This window comes from Anabrus simplex, chromosome 5 (assembly GCF_040414725.1).
Source record: "Anabrus simplex isolate iqAnaSimp1 chromosome 5, ASM4041472v1, whole genome shotgun sequence".
In the NCBI taxonomy this organism is placed as follows: Eukaryota; Metazoa; Arthropoda; class Insecta; order Orthoptera; family Tettigoniidae; genus Anabrus; species Anabrus simplex.
This window is the reverse complement of record NC_090269.1, coordinates 61,038,608-61,059,480: the sequence shown is the minus strand read 5'-3', so window position 1 is coordinate 61,059,480 and position 20,873 is coordinate 61,038,608.

Here is a 20,873-nt window from a genome sequence, read left to right as displayed (position 1 = left end):
TTGAGACCCAGATAATAAAAAAAGAAGACTGGGGTATCAACAAGTGGAATACTGAAAAAGAAGATATAGAGTGGTGGACTGATGGCTCAAAGACTGGGGATGGCACAGGAGGAAGGATCAACGGGAAAAGACCTGAGAGATCAATCCAGATGAGCCTGGGCAAACACACTATAGTCTTTCAAGCTGAAGTGATAGTTATCACAATATATCTTGAACAAACTCTGAAAATGAACTATAGGAATAAGAACATTTTCATTTTTACGGACAGCCGAGCAGCCATTAAGGCACTAGAAGCAGTCCGGATGATATCCAAAATTGTCTGGTATTGCCATCCACTTTTCCTGAAGATCTCAAAGTACAAAATTGTCAAAATAATATGGATACCAGGGCATGCAGGTATAGAAAGAAATGAAAAGATAAATAAACTAGCCCGGAAAGGGGCAGAAACACATTTTGTAGGCCCAGAACCTGTATGCGGGATTTCCTATGGACAAGCCCGGCACTACATAGGAAAATGAGTACAAAAGAAATAAATGGAGAACTGGAAAATACTCCAGGATGCAGGCTTGCAAATGAACTGATAAAAGGACCAAACAAGAAGCACACTAAAGAACTGTTGAAACTCAGCAGAGAAAACATAAGATGGGTATTAGGACTCTTGACAGGACACTGCCATCTGAAAAAAACACCTACATAGAATTGGAGTAATAAGGGACAATATATGTAGGAAGTGCAATGAAGCAGAGGAATCAGCTGAACACATATTTTTGAATGTGGGGCGCTGGTAGAATCAGACTCTCCACTCTAGGACTACCAGGTGATGAGAGAGAAAAATCCAAGAAGACCCAATAAGAAAAACCTGCAGCTTTGTGAAGGGAGCAGGTATTTCTAGGAGGAAATGGAGGAAAACTATGGTAGCAAAAGGTCTTAGAGGTCGACGCTAATTAGGAACTAATATTTAGAGGCCCCATGAAGAAAAGAAGAAAAAGAAGATAAAGGTAAGACTAATGGCTTTTCTTCGAAAGAATAGATTATTTTATCGTGTCCAGTATGGTTTCAGGGAGAATTCAGTACAGAACTCGCAGTTACTGATCTCGTGTCGATGCTTCAGGAAAGCGTTGGCAGTAACCAGATTGCGGCCGGATAATTTACTGATCTCACTAAAGATTTCGACACGGTAAATCACGAAATTCTGTTATCTACACTTAATTAGAAGATGCTGGAATCCGTGGTGTTGCATTAGAGTGTCTCCGCAACTACTTTAGTGGAAGAAAGCAACTTTTTCCGTTTATGGTTATCAAAGCACGGAAAAGAGGTGAATTGAGGGGTTCCACAAGGGTCTATCTTGGTCCCTACATTATTTCTGACATACATAAATGATATAAATATTTTAAAATTAAAAGGTAAAATTATGCTTTACGCTGATGATACAAATGTATTCTACACTGGTGACAAAGTGGGTAATCAATTATATACAAAAGGACAAAATCGCGATAAACAACTGGCTCAGTATCAATAAACTAGCTATGAACGTCAATAAAACTAAATATATGATAATAACTAAGACGAGTATAAAAATATTAATAATTCAAAGATATACAGGGTGAACTAAAATGCGCGCATTCGGGCGTCGCATCGCGACTCCTCACATTCTAGCAATAAAAAATGTCTCTCACTAAAGTTCTTCCTGCGAGTATATCCGGCAGAAAAAGGACGTTGAAGAGTGGCAATCTGGAAACACTGTAACCATATGTAGGGTAACTACCTCTGTCAGTACATATTAGTCGTGTAGTACAGTTGGTGCAGTGGATAGAGTTTTGGGTTAGCATGTAGGAGATCGAGGGATCGATCCTGGGTTGAGGCGTGTGCTTTTTATTTCATAAATGTAGTCCAGGTGGTACGGTATCTGGCATCTTAATCATCGGGTCCTCTCGAAACCATTTGCACCTACATACTACGATCCTAGAAATGAACGAACAATCGTTTTCAATGGTCAGCTTTCAAAGACGCCCTTTCCACGTCGTGGTCGTGAATTTATTCGCAACACTTCATCTACTAGATGCGATACTAGATGAAATGAAAAATATACGCCTCAACCCTGGATCGACCCCTCGATCTCCTACATGCTACCCCAAAACTCTATTTTCTGCACCAACTGTGCAGCACGACTAATATATGCTGACAGTGGTAGTTACCCTACATGTGGTTACAGTGTTGCCAGATTGCCACTCTTCAACATCCTTTCTAGCCGGATATACTCTCAGGATGAACTTTTGTGAGAGATATTTTTTATTGCTGGCATGTGATGATTCGCACCGCGACGCCCGAGTGCACGAATTTCAGTTCAACCTGTATATAACAGAGAAATGGGTGAGGTTGATCATTTTAAATATTTGGATCTAAACATTTAAGCTGGGTAGAGCATGTTGATTACATTAAGAAAAAGATAGCTCCAGTATCTGGGCTATTGAGAAGTTTAAGATATATATATAGTCCGTAGAAAAGTTCCACTCACAGTATTTTACTCACTCATTCACAGTCACTTACAGTACCTAAACGTAATTTAATCTCGTTGCAGAAATACAGTACTTCATGAACTTAAGGTAATACAAAATAGAGCAATCAAAAATATATATAATCTTCCTTTTTACACACCCACTCGAGTTCTATATGCTAATAGTAAAATTATGCCCTTATCCATATGTACTGTTTTTAGATCATCAATATTAATTGACAAAATTCAACTAAACAGTGTCCTACATGATAGTAACGACACTCTGAATTCAGACATTCATAAATTACAAAATATGACAAACAGGTGACTTCGCTCTCTTTCAAATACACTGATATAAGTATGGCAACCGTAGTTTTAAGTTCTCAGCCATTCAATCATGTAATCGTCTTCCAAGAGATTTAAATCAGTTTACAATCTGTCATCTTTCAAAATGAAATTAAAGGAAGTGCTATGGAATCAGTTGTTGTTTGATTCATAAGTCCATAGACTGGTTTGATGCAGCTCTCCATGTCACCCTATCCTGTGCTAACCTTTTCATCTCTACGTAACTACTGCATCCTACATCTGCTCTAATCTGCTTGTCATATTCAAACCTTGGTCTACCCCTACTGTTCTTACCACCTACACTTTCTTCAAAAACCAACTGAACAAGTTCTCGGTGTCTTAAAATGTGTCCTATCATTCTATCTCTTCTTCTTGTCAAATTTAGAAAAATCGATCTCCTTTCACCAATTTGATTCAGTATCTCTTCATTCGTGATTAGATCTATCCATCTTACCTTCAGCATTCTTCTTTAACACCACATTGAAAAAGCTTCTATTTTCTTTCTTTCTGAGCTGGTTATCGTCCATGTTTCACTTCCATACAATGCCACGCTCCACACAAATGTCTTCAAAAACATCTTTCTAATTCCTATATCAATGTTTGAAGTGAGCAAATTTCTTTTCTTAAGAAAGCTCTTCCTTGCTTGTGCTAGTCTGCATCTTATGTCCTCCTTACATCTGCCATCGTTAGTTATTTTACTACCCAAGTAACAATATTCATCTACTTCCTTTAAGACTTCATTTCCTAATCTAATATTTCCTGCATCACCTGCCTTCGTTCGACTGCATTCCGTTACTTTTGTTTTGGACTTATTTGTTTTCATCTTGTGCTCCTTACCCAAGTCTTCGTCCATACCATTCAGCAGCTTCTCGAGGTCCTCTGTAGTCTCAGATAAAATATCATCGCCAAATCTCAAGGTTTTGATTTCCTCTCCTTGGATTGTGATTCCCTTTCCAAATTCCTCTTTGATGTCCTTTACTGCCTGTTCTATGTAAACATTGAAGAGGAGGGGGAACAAACTGCAGCTTTGCCTCACTTCTTTCTGGATTTCTGCTTCTTTTTAAAGCCCTCAATTCTTATCACTGCAGACTGATTTTTATACAGATTGTAGATAATTCTTCGTTCTCGGTATCTGATCCCAATCACCTTCAGAATCTGAAATAGCTTGGTCCAATCAGCATTATCAAATGCCTTTTCTAGATCTACGAATGCCATGTACGTGGGCTTGTCCTTCTTGATTCAATCCGCTAAGATCAGATGTAAAGTCAGGATTTCTTCACGTGTTCCTACATTTCTTCTGAAGCCAAATTGATCTTCTCCCAACTCAGCTTCAACTAGTTTTTCCATTACTCTATAAATAATACGTGTTAAAATTTTGCAGGCATGAGATACTAAACTAATGGTGCGGTAGTTTTCACATCGGTCAACACCGGCTTTCTTGGAAATAGGTATAACTACATTCTGCCGAAAATTGGATGGGACTTTTCCTGTCTCATACATATTACACACTAAATGGAATAACATTGCCATGCTGCTTTCTCCTAGGGCAGTCAGTAATTCAGAAGGAATGTCATCAATTCCAGATGCCTTGTTCCTGTTTAGGTCTCTCACAACTCTGTCAAACTGACCTCAAAATTGGGTCTCCCATTTCATCAGCATCAACAGCCTTTTCTTGTTCCAGAACCAAATTATCTACATCTTTACCTTGATACAACTGTTGGATATGTTCTTGCCAACTTTCTGCTTTGTCGTCTTTCCCTAGAAGTGGCTTTCATCTGAGCATTTAATATTCATACACCTAGATTTCCTTTCTCCAAAGGTTTCCTTGATTTTCCTGTATGCAGCATCTACCTTCCCAGGGACCATACAACCTTCGACATCCTTGCACTTCTCCTTCAGCCATTCTTCCTTAGCTACCTTGCATTTTCTATCCACTTGATTCTTTAATCGCCTGTATTCTTTTCTGCCCTCTTCATTTCTAGCATTATTGTATTTTCGTCGTTCATCAATCAGGTCTAGTATCTCCAGAGTTATCCACTGATTCTTAGTTGACCTTTTCTTCCTTCTTAACATCTCTTCAGCAGCCCTGCTGACTTCAATTTTCATGACTATCCACTCTTCCTCTATTGTGTTTCCTTCAGCCTTTACATTTAGTACTTTTGCAACATGTTCCTTGAAACAATCCCTCACACTCTTTTCTTTCAACTTGTCTAGATCCCATCTTTCCTTTCTTCAATTAATTCAACTTCAGATGGCATTTCATGACCAACAAGTTGTGGTCATAGTCCACGTCTTCTCCTGGGAAAGTTTTGCAATCCAACACCTGGTTTCTGAATCTCTGCCTAATCATAATGGAGTCTAGTTTATACCCTCCAGCGTCTCCAGGTCTCGTCCATGTATACAGCCGTCGTTTGTGGTGTTTGAACCAAGTATTGGCAAGGACTAAATTATGATCAGTGCATAATTCAACCAGCCGAGTTCCTCTTTCGTTCCTTTGTTCCAATCCGAATTCTCCTGCTGTATTACCTTTTCCTCCTTGGCCTACCACTGCATTCCAGTCTCCCATCATAATTAGATTCTCGTCACCTTTTACATATTGTATTAAATCTTCTATCTCTTCATATAGTCTTTCGATTTCCTCGTCATCCGCCGAACTAGTAGGCATATAGACCTGCACTATTGTAGTGGGCATTGGTTTGGTGTCTATCTTGACAACAATAATTCTGTCACTATGCTTGTCGTAGTTGCTTACCCGCTGCCCTCCTTTATTATTCATTATTAAACTAACTCCTGCAGTTCCCTTGCTTGATTTCGTGTTAATAATTCGGTAGTCACCTGACCAGAAATCCTGTTCTTCTTGCCAACGTACTTCACTTATACAACTACATCTAACTTTAGTCTATCCATCGCCATTTTCAGATTCTCTAACCTACCACAACGATTCAAACTTCTAACATTCCATGCTCCGACTCGCAGAATGCAGTATCCATCTTCCTGATGATCGCCCCCTCTCGTGTAGTCCCCACTCGGAGGTCCGAATGAGGGACTAGTTTACCTCCTGTATATTTTACCCGGGAGGAAGCCATCATCAGTACATCATTCATACAGAGAGAGCTGCATGTCCTCGGGAGTTAGTTACGGCTGTAGTTTCCCGTTGCTTTCAGCCGTGTAGCAGTATCAACACAGCTAAGCCATGTTGAGTATTATTACAAGGCCGTACCAGTCAATAATCTAGACTGCCGCCCTTACAATTACCAAAAGGCTGCTACCCCCCTTTCGATGGAATCAGTACCTAAGCGAATAGACGACTTTTTCAGAAGATTTTGTGTAATGATAACGTAAAGAAATATTGGGATATTTATGGCAACGTTCATTATAACAAATTTATGTATTTATTTGCAGCCAATGTATATGTATTATATTAATTTTAGACAAATTGTATTGTACAATTCCTGTATATGAGCCTTTTGCTCGTTGGAATTAATTAATAAAGAAAATTAAACGAAAAGACAAAGAAATAATTACTGTAAAAATAATTAACATAAAACTCATCTAGAGACACAGTAGTCGCCAATCCGCGCTCCCAAGTTGAGAGAACCATGGAGCCTCTTCAAGTCGACTCTGTACGACAGGCAGGGATACAGGGGGATAGAGTGGATGTAGGCCTATTCCATGTTCCTACCCATGAGGGAAATGTCGAAGGTGTGGAGATCATGGAAGTGCGTAACTTGGTGACATGAACACTAGGAGATAGTTATTAATAAACACTAGCTGATGTAGCCGTGCTTCGCTACGGAATTCTACACTGTATACAGAATTCTAGGTTAGGGAGTGTACACGTTGTGAGCAAGACTGTATTATCAATCAATCAATCAATCAATCAATCAATCAATCAATCAATCAATACTGATCTGCATTTAGGGCAGTCGCCCAGGTGGCAGATTCCCTATCTGTTGTTTCCCTAGTCTTTTCTTTAATGATTTCAAAGAGATTTGAAATTTATTGAACATCTCCCTTGGTTATTCCAATCCTTCCTATAAATGAATATTTGCCCCAATTTGTCCTCTTGAATTCCAACTTTATCTTCATATTGTGATCTTTCCTACTTTTAAAGACGCCACTCAAACTTATTCGCCTACTAATGTCATTACACTCCATTTCTCCGCTGACAGCTCAGAACATACCACTCAGTCGAGCAGCTCGTCTCCTTTCTCCCAGTTCTTCCCAGCCCAAACTTTGCAACATTTTTGTAACGCTACTCTTTTGTCGGAAATTACCCAAAACAAAGCGAGCTGCTTTTCTTTAGATTTTTCCAGTTCTTGAATCAAGGAATCCTGGTGAGGGTCCAATTAAATTGCACAGCACTGAACGTTACCCTAGAAACCCGAGGGGGAAGTCACCAGACGTCGTTTCTCACATGAAGACTGTGTTAGAGAATTTTCATCGTAATGGTAGGCCTGCTTGCCTACCATCAGTCACTATTAGGTTGGGGAGTTTACATTATAATGGCAGACACTCACTCTCCACCTGCCTTTTTAGATCCTCAGAGAGTCCCTCTTAGTGGTTTTCCCAACTGAAATGAACATAGGTCATTAAAATGACGTCAGTATGAATGTCGCAATTAAAAGAAATGCTTTCATATGAAATACTCGATCAAATGCAAAACCATACATTTTCTCACTTTTAGCGAACAGTACTACGCTGTCGATCTATCAGTACAAAGTACCAGAGCTTGAATGACCAATCAATCAATCAATCAATCAATCAATCAATCAATCAATCAATCAATTAATCAATCAATCCTACTTTTAAAGACGCCACTCAAACTTATACGTCTACTAATGCCATTCCACGCCATCTCTCCGCTGACAGCTCGGAACATACCACTTAGTCGAGCAGCTCGTCTCCTTTCTCCCAATTCTTCCCAGCCCAAACTATGCAACATTTTTGTAACGCTATTCTTTTTGTTGGAAATCGCCCAGAACAAATCGAGCTGCTTTTCTTTGGATTTTTTCAGTTCTTGAATCAGGTAATCCTGGTGAGGGTCCCATACACTGGAACCATACTCTAGTTGGAGTCTTACCAGAGATTTATATGCCCTCTCCTTTACATCCTTACTACAACCCCTAAACACCCTCATAACCATGTGCAGAGATTTGTACACTTTATTTACAAATCCCATTTATGTGATTACCCCAATGTGATTCCGTATAATAACACCTAGATACTTACAATGATCCCCAAAAGGAACTTTCACCCAATCAACGCAGTAATTAAAACTCAAGACATTTCCTATTTGTGCAACTCACAACCTGATTTTAACCCCGTTTATCAACATAACATACATAACATACCAGAACTCAGATATGCGTGATCCTTTATCAACCTTCGTTTTTTAACGGTAGGGGGGTTCGAATAGTGGAGGGTCCCAAGGCAAAAACTATGCCTGTTTACTTATCTGTTTACTAGGAGTACCCGATGACTCGGAAAATCTCCATTCACTACACTGGTGGGGAAACGTTTTTGACTTGGAGGCAAGTTTTTCCTCCAAGCCAGAGGAAAAACCCCATCTTCGCTGCTAATTTGGAATAACATTAATGTAGATTTAATAAAAGTGAAGAGGAAGAAATTTTTCTTAAGAAACGGCTCTTTTTGTGGTTGAATTTTGTGTTATTCCGTAAATTATGGTGCTATAATTCGGAATAGGCCTAAATTGTAATTCTAGACCAGTTCACACTACTACTAGTACTACTACTACTACTACTACTACTAAGTGAGCCTCTGCCTTAATTGAGCACACTGCTCATTCAAAACAGCGCGTCAGAGTAGGAATCGAATAGCTGGAATACAATGATGAACCAGTGTGTTACGTACCTGCAGTACCAGAAAATGTATGAACCAGAGGAATGGCATGCTAAAGAAGAAAGTCATCTAACTCTCCAGCTATTTCCCGCCAATATTCAGTCAGGCTGTTATACTAGGTACGCAGCAGAAATCCCATCCATCGGAGTTGAGTGCCAGCATAAGAGGAAAAAAGCATCACAATAAACAATGGTCAATGTAATGTTATTGTTGAACAATTTTTTTTGCTCTTTCGATATTGTAGGCCTTCTCATTTAATTTTCTTCGGACTCTGAAACACCACTCTTACATAAGTGATCGGAAATTGTATTCTCTTTCACTTCTGTTATGTACTACTTTTCGATGGGACCAATAACATAGACGGTATTTAAAAATTAAATTTTAGGCGCCTTCTGCTGAACTACCATTTCAACCAGGGTGAATAAAATTGTTTATAGCTTAAACTGTAGTTTCTTATTCCCCGACTCTATATACCGATTGTCATTAAATGCTGTTTACCCATTTTCTCGCAACTCGGCGTTGATATGGACTTTGCAACAAAAATGCAAATTCATGAATATCTGTGTTTTCATAGCCGGTACGGTAAAAATGTATAAGACATACATGATCGGAAATTTAATTCTATATAACTTAAGTTATGTAGTATTTATCGATACGACCACTAATAATAAAATATTTGAGAATTAAATTTTAGGCCTTCCACTAAACTACCATTTCACTCTCTGTGAATAAAACGATTTCTAGCCTATATTTTAGTGGCTCATCTCCCGACTTTACATACCGATTTTCATTAAATTCTTTTGAGCCGTTTCCTCGTGATGCATATACATACATACAGATACAGACGGACAGACAGACAGATAGAAATTACGGGAAAGTAAAAAAAAGTGCATTTCCTTGTTACTGTGAGCATAACGGATACAGAAATGCCATTCTTTTCTAATTCTGAGCAATGCACGGACAAAACTCTTATTTCACAACTTATATATAGATTTGAGCCAGAATGCGTTGCGTTAGAATGAGTGTTGTAGTATAACAGCGAGAATTTGAACGGAGGGATTGGGGAGTCTGGATTCAGTACATTAATACACAGAAGTTGAAAGAACTGAAGTTCGAGCTTAGAATTAGGCAGCATACGTGGAACTTGAAACAAATAAGGACACGGACCAGGGTGAAGAATATTCCTGAGGGGACCAGTCAGATATATTCTAGGTTCAAGAACGTATAGTAAAGAGACTGTATACCTGACCAGACAGTGGGCAACATCACCCACAGGAAAGAGATCAAGGTAAATGAAATGCCAACAAGGCCAGTGCTGATAAATTGTTTTAAGATGAAGGGTAGCCCTATTCACGTAACACTAATCAGAGGAAAGGCAAAATACGAGGGCTGTAAATAAAGTAGTAGAAATATTGATAGAACGCGATATTTAATTAACTAACAAGTACAATTGTATCACTCCTCGAAACAAAGAGAACATCGATTAAATGGGTGCACACCACATTACCACCACGAAAGATGGTCAAGGTCCAACCTTCTGCAGGGAAGGTAATGGCGACAGTGTTCTTTGACATGTAGGGTGTGATGCACATGGAATTTATGCCGAAAGGCACAACAATCAACTCGACTTCGTATTGTCAAACGTTGAACCGGTTGCGTAAGATAATTAAAGAAAAGCGGCGGGCAAAATTGAGCACCGGTGTGATTTTGTTGCACGATGACGCAACACCTCACAGGGCCTGCCAAATATCCGAACTGCTGCAGCGATTCAAGTGGGAGGTATGGCAACGTCCTCCATAGAGTCCAGACTTAGCGCCATGCGATTATCATGTGTTCGGTAAAATGAGAAAGGATCTCGGTGGACGACAATTCCGAAACTATGAGGAGGTGAAAGCAGCTGCCTCCAAGTGGTTACATAGGGCTGGAGGTGATTTCTATTCATCCGGAAACGAAAAGTTGGTTGACCGTTCCGAGAAATGTTTACAGTTTCTTGGAGACTATGTGGAAAAGTGAACTTACATTTTATGTTGTCATAGCCGTGTTGCCTATGTGTAGGTGGTTTCATAAATGGCCATAACATGGAAGTATAACTTACTTCTTGATTCGCCCTCGTAGATGTCGTTACTTTGGGTTGGGGTACCACCTAGAGATTTAGATTGAACTGCCTTTAGTGGAGTAGTGTAACTGCTAGGAGTTGCCGCTCGCTAGCTTATGCCTTCTGCTTGTAAGTTGCAGCAACTGGGATTTCAAATTAAGAGCACCAAACATCGCCCAGCTCGCACTTATAAATAAGGGCGAACTTGGACCTTTGTATCTTTCTTGATCAGTGCATCGATCGGTGAGGCTATCCTCACAGAAGGCTTCAGGCGAGCGGGGTCAACATCTAAAATAGGCGGCTAAAGACATTTATCGTTAACATGTGAACTTACTAGCATGTGGCGACCGGAATATACCAGCGTTCCCCTCTAGTATGCAACGGTCAGGGCTGAGCGGTTACTTTGTTTTAATGTACCGGTAAAAAAGCAAAGTCATCTCCGTACAGGTCTTGAAGGCCGTTGGAGGGTTGGAAGGTAAAGGCTTCCACTATCCTTAACCTCGGCACTTCATGGGATAGAGTGGTTAGCTCTACGCCTGGCCGCCTTTGTCCCCAGGAATTAAACTGGTACTCATTTTTGTTGCATTTAATAGTTCACAGTTTTCCTCTGCTTAGATACCTTGATGTGGGTACTAGGAGGGATACGGAACGGTTAAAATATTCAAAAATATAATTTTATATCTTTTTTATTTTATGAATCTCTGAAGTCTGCTCTTTAAAATGATGTATAATACATTATAGCTTAACCATTTAATGTTGCCACAATTTTAATTTAAACTTGCGCTAACAATGAGAAAATCATCAGTAATGGCTGCGAAAACTGGCAAAAGTGCTTGTTTGTGCTACGAAAAAAATAAGAAGGAATTCCCTACGACCATTCCAAGCACACACTCCTTCCTCTTGTCTGTATGGAAGAAATGAAGCCCGTTTTAGGAGATCTGTCCATACCCCAGCTATTGGAGAAGTGTCTTCATGGGAAAAGTCAAAATCCTAATGAATCGGTAAACAACGTTATATGGTCTCGCGTCCCTAAAGGCACTTTTGTGGGCAGAAAAACACTACGATTTGGAGTTCTTGATGCAGTGGCCAATTATAATAAAGGAAACATTGTTAAATATCTGGTATTATAAGAGTTAGGACTGAAAATAGGAAGGAATTGTGTGAATGCCATGAAGGAGTTGGACCGAGAAAGACTACGGAAAGCAGAAAGAATGGTTCAGGAAGTGCAGAAAAAAGCTAGGCAATCAAGGGACAAGGCTAAACGGAAGCTAGAAGACCTGTATGAATCACAGGAAGATCCAGATTCTCCTTCATATGGTGCCCAATATGAAGATAAAGTTGGAATTCAAGAGGACAAACTAAGGCAAATATTCATTTATATGAAGGGGAGTTAGGGACTGGAATAACTTACCAAGGGAGATGTTCAATAAATTTCCAATTTCTTTGAAATCATTTAGGAAAAGGCTAGGAAAGCAACAGATAGGGAATCTGTCACCTGGGCGACTGCCCTAAATGCAGATCAGTTTTGATTGTATATTGTACAGGGATGCACTGAAATATGAAAACATGTGTGGAAAGTTTTAACTGCAGTTTTCTCAGTTTCCAATTTTTTCAAATATATGTTCCTTTTTCTAGGTGACTATTTATCACAGAGCTGTGTAATTTTCATCTGAATTTGTCTCATATTGGTTAACATTTTAACGGAGGGATTTCCTGATTTATATAAAACTGTTTGAGATTTGGCTGTTTTTTAGGAAAAAACTAATTCTATTTAATGACTGTTATAAAAACATATGTATCCGAGTCCCCTTACGTCCAATAACAAAATATCTCCGTCAGAATGTCAAGTAAGGTTTCAATAAAATGTGACATAAATTTCATTTTCATAACTTTATTAGATCCTGAGGAAAAGGAACATGAATTAAACAAATTTAACATTGGTAAGATAGGCGGCTCCGTATCCCCTTAAGTGTTCCTTGGCCGTGTAGTGTGAGCTTCGGCTCCTAATTCTTCTGGATCCTTCTGATCCAAACATTGTTTTGTTGCTTTCCTGAGTTATAAGGGCAGCGAATGTCGGAAGTTTAAAAGCTTGTAATCATTTAATAGTTCACAGTTTCCCTCTGCTTAGATACCTTGATGTGGGTACTAGGCCCGTAGGGTCCTTGAAGGTTGAAGTTGGGAAATTGATCTCCCTTTAGAGTGTAAAACTAATTAGAAGCTTACGCTTCTTGCTGGTGCTATATACCAAAGAATTGTCTTACCATGGTAAAGGCCAATACGCTTTGATAATCGGGAGTTTATTCACCCCGGTAATTAATGAAGCTCTAAAGCTAGCTTTAACAGGTTGCTACATATCTTTGTTAAAACCTATTTCTAAATACTTATCCTTCCTGCTATTGTTGTTCATGAAAAAGAAACAGAAAATGAAGAACAAAATATTATTGAAGAAATACATTCAAAATTTAAAGTTGTTTGTGTGGTCATTTTGTTCAGGCTCCTTGGCCCTTCCGTTTGTTTCCCTCTACTGCCTTTGTGCGTAAGAAGAACACTGTGAAGAGAAAACCTGGTTTCTTATATCTCCAGAAGTCTCCGACAGTCTACGATATGACAATATTTCGACAACGTAGTATACGGATTTCTTTTTACAATTGATTTTACCCCGCACCGACACAGATTGGTCTTATGGCGACGATGCGACAACAAAAGGGCTAGGATTGGAAAGGAAGAGACCGTCGTCTTAATAAAGGTACATCCCCAGCATTCCCCTGGTGTGAAAATGGATAACCATGTACATCCATCTTCAGGGCTGCCGACAGTGGCCTGTCCTGAATGCAAGCTAACAGCTTCGCGCCCTTAACTGCACGGCCAACACACTCGGTGTATTACAGTTTGCTTTTCCATCTGGGTACATATACTTTGTACAGTGACTTCCGGCTACTTCAAAGCCGTTGCATTACAATCGCCATTTCTGTTCATTCTGGTGATGGACACTATTAACGGGTGACCCGGGCCCGGTTTCATAAAAGATTTTTCACTAATATTATTAGAAAGGAACCAATACAATTAACTATTCGTTTCATAGAGTTATAAGCTAATAATATTCGTAATCAGTTTATGAGTCAAAATTAAAAGTAGTTAGTCCTAATAATATTAGTAAACTATTTCATAGACAACGTAGCTAATTGACAGTTACTCATATTATTGGGATTATTTCCATGAGTGTATTTTGACTCATAACCAAAGTGAGTGATATTTTAATATTTTGGCATAAAATCGTGAAGATACGTGAAATGGTCGACTCTGATTCAAATAGTGATAAGGAGCGAGTGTAAGTATTCACCGTCCAATGAAAAATGTCAGGCCAAAAGCAGCCTGTACTATAGCTCATTCCACGTCAAGAAAAGAGTATTGCTCTTATGGAGCTACAAGGAGTGAACATACCCACTCTGAGGCACCCGTAATTCCTCGTGATTAAGGGATGTTATAGGCCTACTGCACTTTGTAATGTATTATAAAATACAGATAAAAAGGATGAGGCTTTTTTGCCCTGAGTAATTAAAATAACTACATAACATTTCCTTTTTCATAAATACGTTGGTAGGGAAGAAGAACAATGGCGGCAATAGCGATCGCTTCGTTGCCTTCCTTTATTTTCCTTCTTCTGTGTTGCTCTGGTACGAGCCTCATGTAGTCCCTCACTTTGCGAACCGCCAGCAGTTCACTTCTGTGGTTATCTGCAGTATTTATTTGTTGCGTATGTGCTTTTCGGCTTTAAATCAGTGCGTAACTGTCTTGTGTTGAGTGAAAGTTATGCGATAAACCTACGTGTGTGATTTCTTTCTTTTAACAATAATACAGTGATTTCTTTTGTAGAGAAATCGTGTACAGTATTTATTTGTTGCGTGTGATTCTCAGCCTTCATATCAGTTGCAGAAGCCTATTTGTATTGTGTTGAATGAGTGTTACGTGATTAGCCTATGTGTGCGACTTCTTTCTTTTAACATTACTACAGTGATTTATTTTCGTTATGGATGAAGACGTTACGATACGACAGCACAGTAGTACCCCGCGTTGCCTGGATAAATTTATTACATGCAATTAAATGCATGCCTCACCCCTCGAGCTCATAAAATTATTATTTGTCTATTTTCTCCCCCATTTTTCCCTACACTTCAGTGCTGAGATATTTCATGTGCCTTATTTTACCTCTAATTTTGTACAAACCAAAAGTAGCCCCCGTAAACATCCCGTCCAATTTAGTTCATAAAATAATTTGCAGCTTAGTTTCTTCCTCTTTTTATCTTGAACTTAAATATTGAATTTCACAAATTTATGTGCCGTCGATTCCCGTGATGGTGTTGATCAAAGCCGTTCGATATGGCAACCCTGTTTTTGTAAGAGCAATACTGTTTTTTTAACGTGTACTGACCTATAGGTATGTTTTTTTTTTTGCTAGAGGCTTTACGTCGCACCGACACAGATAGGTCTTATGGCGACGAATAGGTATGTAATAACCATATTATTACAATGAGAGGTTTAGGTTAAATTACATAGTTTTTGAGTATTTACTTGATGGGATTGGTAGTAGAATGTCCCACTGCAAGGAATGGAGCATTAACCTCAAAACAGCAGCTTCATATTGCACTCCATGGGTTGATAGTGATACACAGTATCATTGTGTTTATGATAAGGACATATGAACCAGCACTTGTTGATCGATATGGGAAGTATTCCTTGAACTTAATGCTCGTATATAGACCAAATTTAGATTCTTACTATGTGCGAATTGGCCAGGTAGTATCAGTGTTGCTGGTGTTCTCAGGCTAAGAGACTTGAACAATAAGACGGGTAATGGTTGGAGACCTTTCCCTGGTGCAGTTCTGCTCGGATAATCCATATATTCTTTAAAAACCTGGCTAATACCACCAGTAAACCAAGATTTTGCTAGTCCATCTCAACAGAGATTTTTAAGAGCACATAAAATAAAACAGTTGTTGGGAATTGATAGACAATACTCGAGATCATTCTTTGGACTGTGCTATGTTTTATATATTTATTTGATATCATTGTGTCGTAAGTGTTATATCTTAGGTTTTTAGATTTTTTGATAACAATAACAAATAAGAAAAAACGAGTTAGGCCTACTAGTTATGTCTTCTTGACTGCTCTCCCAATATCACGATATAATTTTTGGTGCCGAAAACACGGGAAGTACTACACTCCAGCGCGAACGGACAATATACTACACACTAAATAATAATTGGTTTACTACACGTTCCGTAAAAAGACTACAGGAAAATTGCTGCCGTGGAAATAAAACCTATCACGCCAAGCCATCAACGTACGGTAACATTTCTCAGATGTGTATTTTTGTTCCTGTTAATATCTGAAATACTTAAAGAATTTCAAATACCGCACAAGGCATAGTAAGGTAAAAAAGGGGACATAGATAGTATTTGTAGTATAAACGCATAGATAGTTTATTGGTTAAGCTGGAAGCAACGAGCTAGAATAACATAGAGGGGCTGTATGCCTGTCATCAGCGCTCCCTGCTTGAAGCAAGTTGATAAGGGGCAGCCATGTTAACGGTTGTCAAAACAAAGTGAATTGGCGCGAGAGCATATGTTGAGGTGACAGGGAGATCGTGCATGCCAATTTAATTCCCTAAGTTTTAAGAAGTGAAAACATCGATTCTCGCTTTCAAGAATGCCAGCCGTAAGCTCAGCGTATGGTTGTACTAATCGGAGTAATAAAACCAAGGATATATCGTACTTTAAGTAAGTATTGCTGAATTATAGCCGAGATTCCTTTTTGTAATTTCTGTTTGTAATTAAATCCATTTTATTGTCTACTTAGCGAAAGTACGGATAGCCACGGTAATTGTTTATCGAATTTTGCTTCAGATTTCGTTTAAAGAACGAGGAATTAACGGAACAATGCGTTGTGAGGGCGAAAAGACAAAAATGGTATTCCACTCAATTCAGTTTGCTTATGCTCTGTACATTTCCAGCCCTATTTAATTTTCATTCACATTTACAAATAAAGGAAATGGAGCGCCCACCACCAAGAAAACGTAACCACAAAAAAAAAACACTTATTTCGTTCAAACGTACACCAAGTATGGTAAATACAGTATTTCACTGCTATTTTTGAAATGTATACAGCCTTTATTGTAGATGTCTGTTGCCTTGGTTTTTAAAACTATGCCACACTTCATAATGGACAACTTTCAAACTTACCTTTCAGCTAGTAATCCCAGAATGATATGGTAATGGGAAAACATGATATCCCCCCTACGATTATTGTGGTAAAGTATTCATGGGCCGCCTCTGTGGTGTACTGGTTAGCGTGAGCAGCTGCCACCCCTGGAAGCCCGGGTTCGATTCCCAACTCCGCCACTTAATTTGAAAAGGGGCACGAGGGCTGGAACGGGATTCTATCAGCCTGAGGAGGTCAACTAAATAGAAGTGAGTTCGACTCCCACCTCAGCCATCCTCGAAGTGATTTTCCGTGGTTTCCCACTTCTCCTCCAGGCAAATGCCGGGATGGTACCTAACTTAAGGCCACGGCCGCTTCCTTCTCCCCCCCCACAAGGCCCCTGTTCAGCATAGCAGGTGCAGCCCTCCCTCACAGTTGTATCCCCCGACCCAATGTCTCACGCTCCAGAACACTGTCGTTGAGGTGGTAGAGGTGGGATCCGTCGCTGAGTCCGTAGGAAAAACCAAGGATAAACAGGGTAAACAGATTAAGAAAGAAACACAGTACTCATGAGGATGCAATAATTTTAAAAATATGAACAGAATGAGGTTGTAACCTATTGTAGATCCCTATGATTTTAAGGCTTCCTGTCATAAATATTTATGTCCATCGTTTTTATTCTAATTTACGCTTAACCACAACAGCCAAGCAGGGAAACGCTCTTGTTCCGATTTCGAGGCCTATTCGTATGTCACTGTGCGATGATTTCGAACTACCCTACAATCAACTGATCGTGATGTTGGCCTCGTGCCGCAATATGATGAAGTGGCGGTATTCGCTTTAATGCTTCCAGCTTTCGGCAACGGTATTTAATTCTCCCCCAGTGATTCTAAAATGCGTATTTTCTACACTTTTCGTCATTTAATGGCCATGCCCCCTTGCTTGTGTGACAACAGGAAACATGGCGGACGTTCGTTCTATTAGCTTCACCCAGGCAGCGCTTCCGCCTCTCTATGTTATTCTAGCTCGTTGGCTGGAAGGGTACCCATATTGTTTATTTACGTCACTTGGAGGAGACTTCACGCACGACTGAGTGACCAGTGCTGCCATCTCCTGGCTTTCCTTGAACTACGTCACAATACGTCAGAGTACGATTAATAATAGACCAAGTAACGAAATCGTTGCCTACGTTATAATACAAAGCCTGGAAATAGAGCCCGTAAAACGCTATGGAAGTGGTTACACTGAAGTTCAATGCCGGGCCGCTAGGATCGCTATATTGCCCCCTGTCTACCAGGCTCGCGACTTTAAACGTGTTCATTAACTGAGTTGGTTGTGAATGTATTATGTATTCGTCTGATGTTGAGCATTCGCAGTTCCAGTCATGGTTTATTCACGAGAAATTAAAGATAGTGGAATTTCGTTTCACAAGTTTCCAGTGAATGTTCAATGTTCGAAACATTATACAGAGGAAGTATTACGCATGAGATACGACTTCAAGCTGATCGAAGTAGGCCTCTGTTTCTAAGTTTTGATCCGAGTTACGTCATAAGAATCTGGCGATCCCAAAATTTGTAACTGGATTTTTTTTAAACTATGCTACCGTGACCGGCAATCATTTGAGAGGCATCTTCAAACTCAGAAATCTTAAATTAGGAAACCAACGAGGAAAATAATTTGCCCAACAAATTTCACGAAAATGAATGTAGTAAGAGCTAAAAATATTGTATTTTACCCTGAAACAATCTCTGGTTTGTAAAGTATGGAGGTGGTTTTGTCCCGAGAGCATAACATATAGTTTAAAATAAGCCATTTGTTTTATGGAGCATTTTATTAAATTGTTCAATGCGCATAACGTCTGCAACACCTCACATGGGACATATTCAGGAACGAGAACAAACGAGCATCTTTTAACCGGGCGAGTTGGTCGTACGGTTAGGGGTGCACGGCTGTGAGCTTGCATCCGGGAGATAGTGGGTTCGAATCCCACTGTCGGCAGCCCTGAAGGTGGTTTTCCAACTACTAGGCCTTTCCTATCCCATCGTCGCCACAATACCTATCTGTGTTGGTGCGATGTAAAGTCACTAGCAAAAAAAAAAAAAGCAAATTTTAGTACTGAAGATTGAACTCCTCAGTTGGTTAATTAATGATTTCCTGTGATATATTAAGAAACTTAAAATGCATTCAGAGAAAGTAAAAAAGAATCATGAGAGAAATGTATCAGGCATAGATCTTGACTACCCAGTCCACTGTGGCCTGCGTAAAATACCTCATAAGTATGCATTTGCATTATGCATTGATGAGGAACCTAACGAAGTATGACATCGAGCTCTTCTTCAGCTACCTTAGACGCCAAGCGGAATACAATGACATGGTTCGTGTGGCAAAAGAATAAACAGACTGTAAAGGCTGTTTAGAACATATCTGTTCTCCAGCTACTCAAAGTCCAACATTGTGTCTTATTCGTTTTCAAGATCGAGGAGCCCTCAGATACCGAAAATCGTCTGTGGCACTTCTGCAGTGAACGACGGAATTTGTCACTTCCGCTACGCAGTACTTGTCCCGAAGAGAGTTACTAAAAGGTGTACGTTTATTTTTTTCGAAAGACATGTTCAACAGTGAAATTAAGTGTGGAAAGTGTAAAGGCGACAAACCACCTCTTTCTCTACTATGAAAATTTCTGAGACCTCTGTTAGACAACATTGCTTTGAGCCACTCAAGTAGAAGAGAGAAAGTTTTGAAACTTCATAAGAAGCCCCACAGAAGGAAAGTTTTGAAACTTCAATGACATATCCAAGCCAATGCAGCACCGCTCTATAAATAAAGTACCTACTGTCAATACTCGCAAAAACATTCAGTTCTTTTTATTTAGGATATACTTTACTTATTGACATATACGGCCATGCGAATACAAGGGAGCAAGACCGCGATCCTAGCGGCTGAATGGTGAACTAGGAAGCAACCCGTTTCCACGAGTGCATTTTAAGGCCTTGTATTATAGCGTAGGCAACGAACGAAATATTTCCCACGCTATTACAAAGTCCCTATCAAATACACTATTTTACTATAGCAAATTCACGTCTAGAGGTCCAGTACGGAAGGCGGTAACGCGAACACACAACTACACCAATTGAAAAGAAGACGTGCTAAGAAAAGGGCAAACATTACACGTCTCGTGGAGAAAGCACGAGTGTTTACTGAGTCTACCTCTCCCGAGGATTACGAGTACTGTAAGGATAGGTTACAAGAGACTTTGGATAAATTAAGAGCCCTGGACGATGAGGTTCACGACGTCCTGGATGACACCGCGTATGCCGATGACATAAGTACATGTGAGGAATACATAGAGAACGCCAAGCGCACTATTATTCACATTTCACATGGGATGGAGAAAAAACTTGAAAGCGCGATGTCGAATCTTAGAGTCACGAACACACAGACGGTACCAACACTTGCCTCAACCACGTTAAAACTCCCCCCAATAAGACTAGAACCCTTCTCAGGTAATATAGAAACATGGGCACGTTTCTGGGAACAAATTGAACAGTCAATCGATAAGAACAAGTCACTCTCTACTATTAATAAACATATATTTCTGAGGGGTTATTTAGAGGGGGAACCGAAGCACTTAATTGAGGGCATCGCAGTGACGGCCGAGACTTATGAAGAGACTAAGAAAATTCTTGAAGCTCGCTACGGCGACAAGAATAGAATCATACAGGCTCACTTGGACTACATAGGATGCATTACGCCCATCCAGTTTGCCACACCGAACGCACTTAATTCTACGTTTATTGACTGCAATCGCCGCATTCAAGCTCTGCGCGCTCTCGGGGAAGATGTGAACGCCTATGGCCGAGTACTTGCACCGAAGATTCT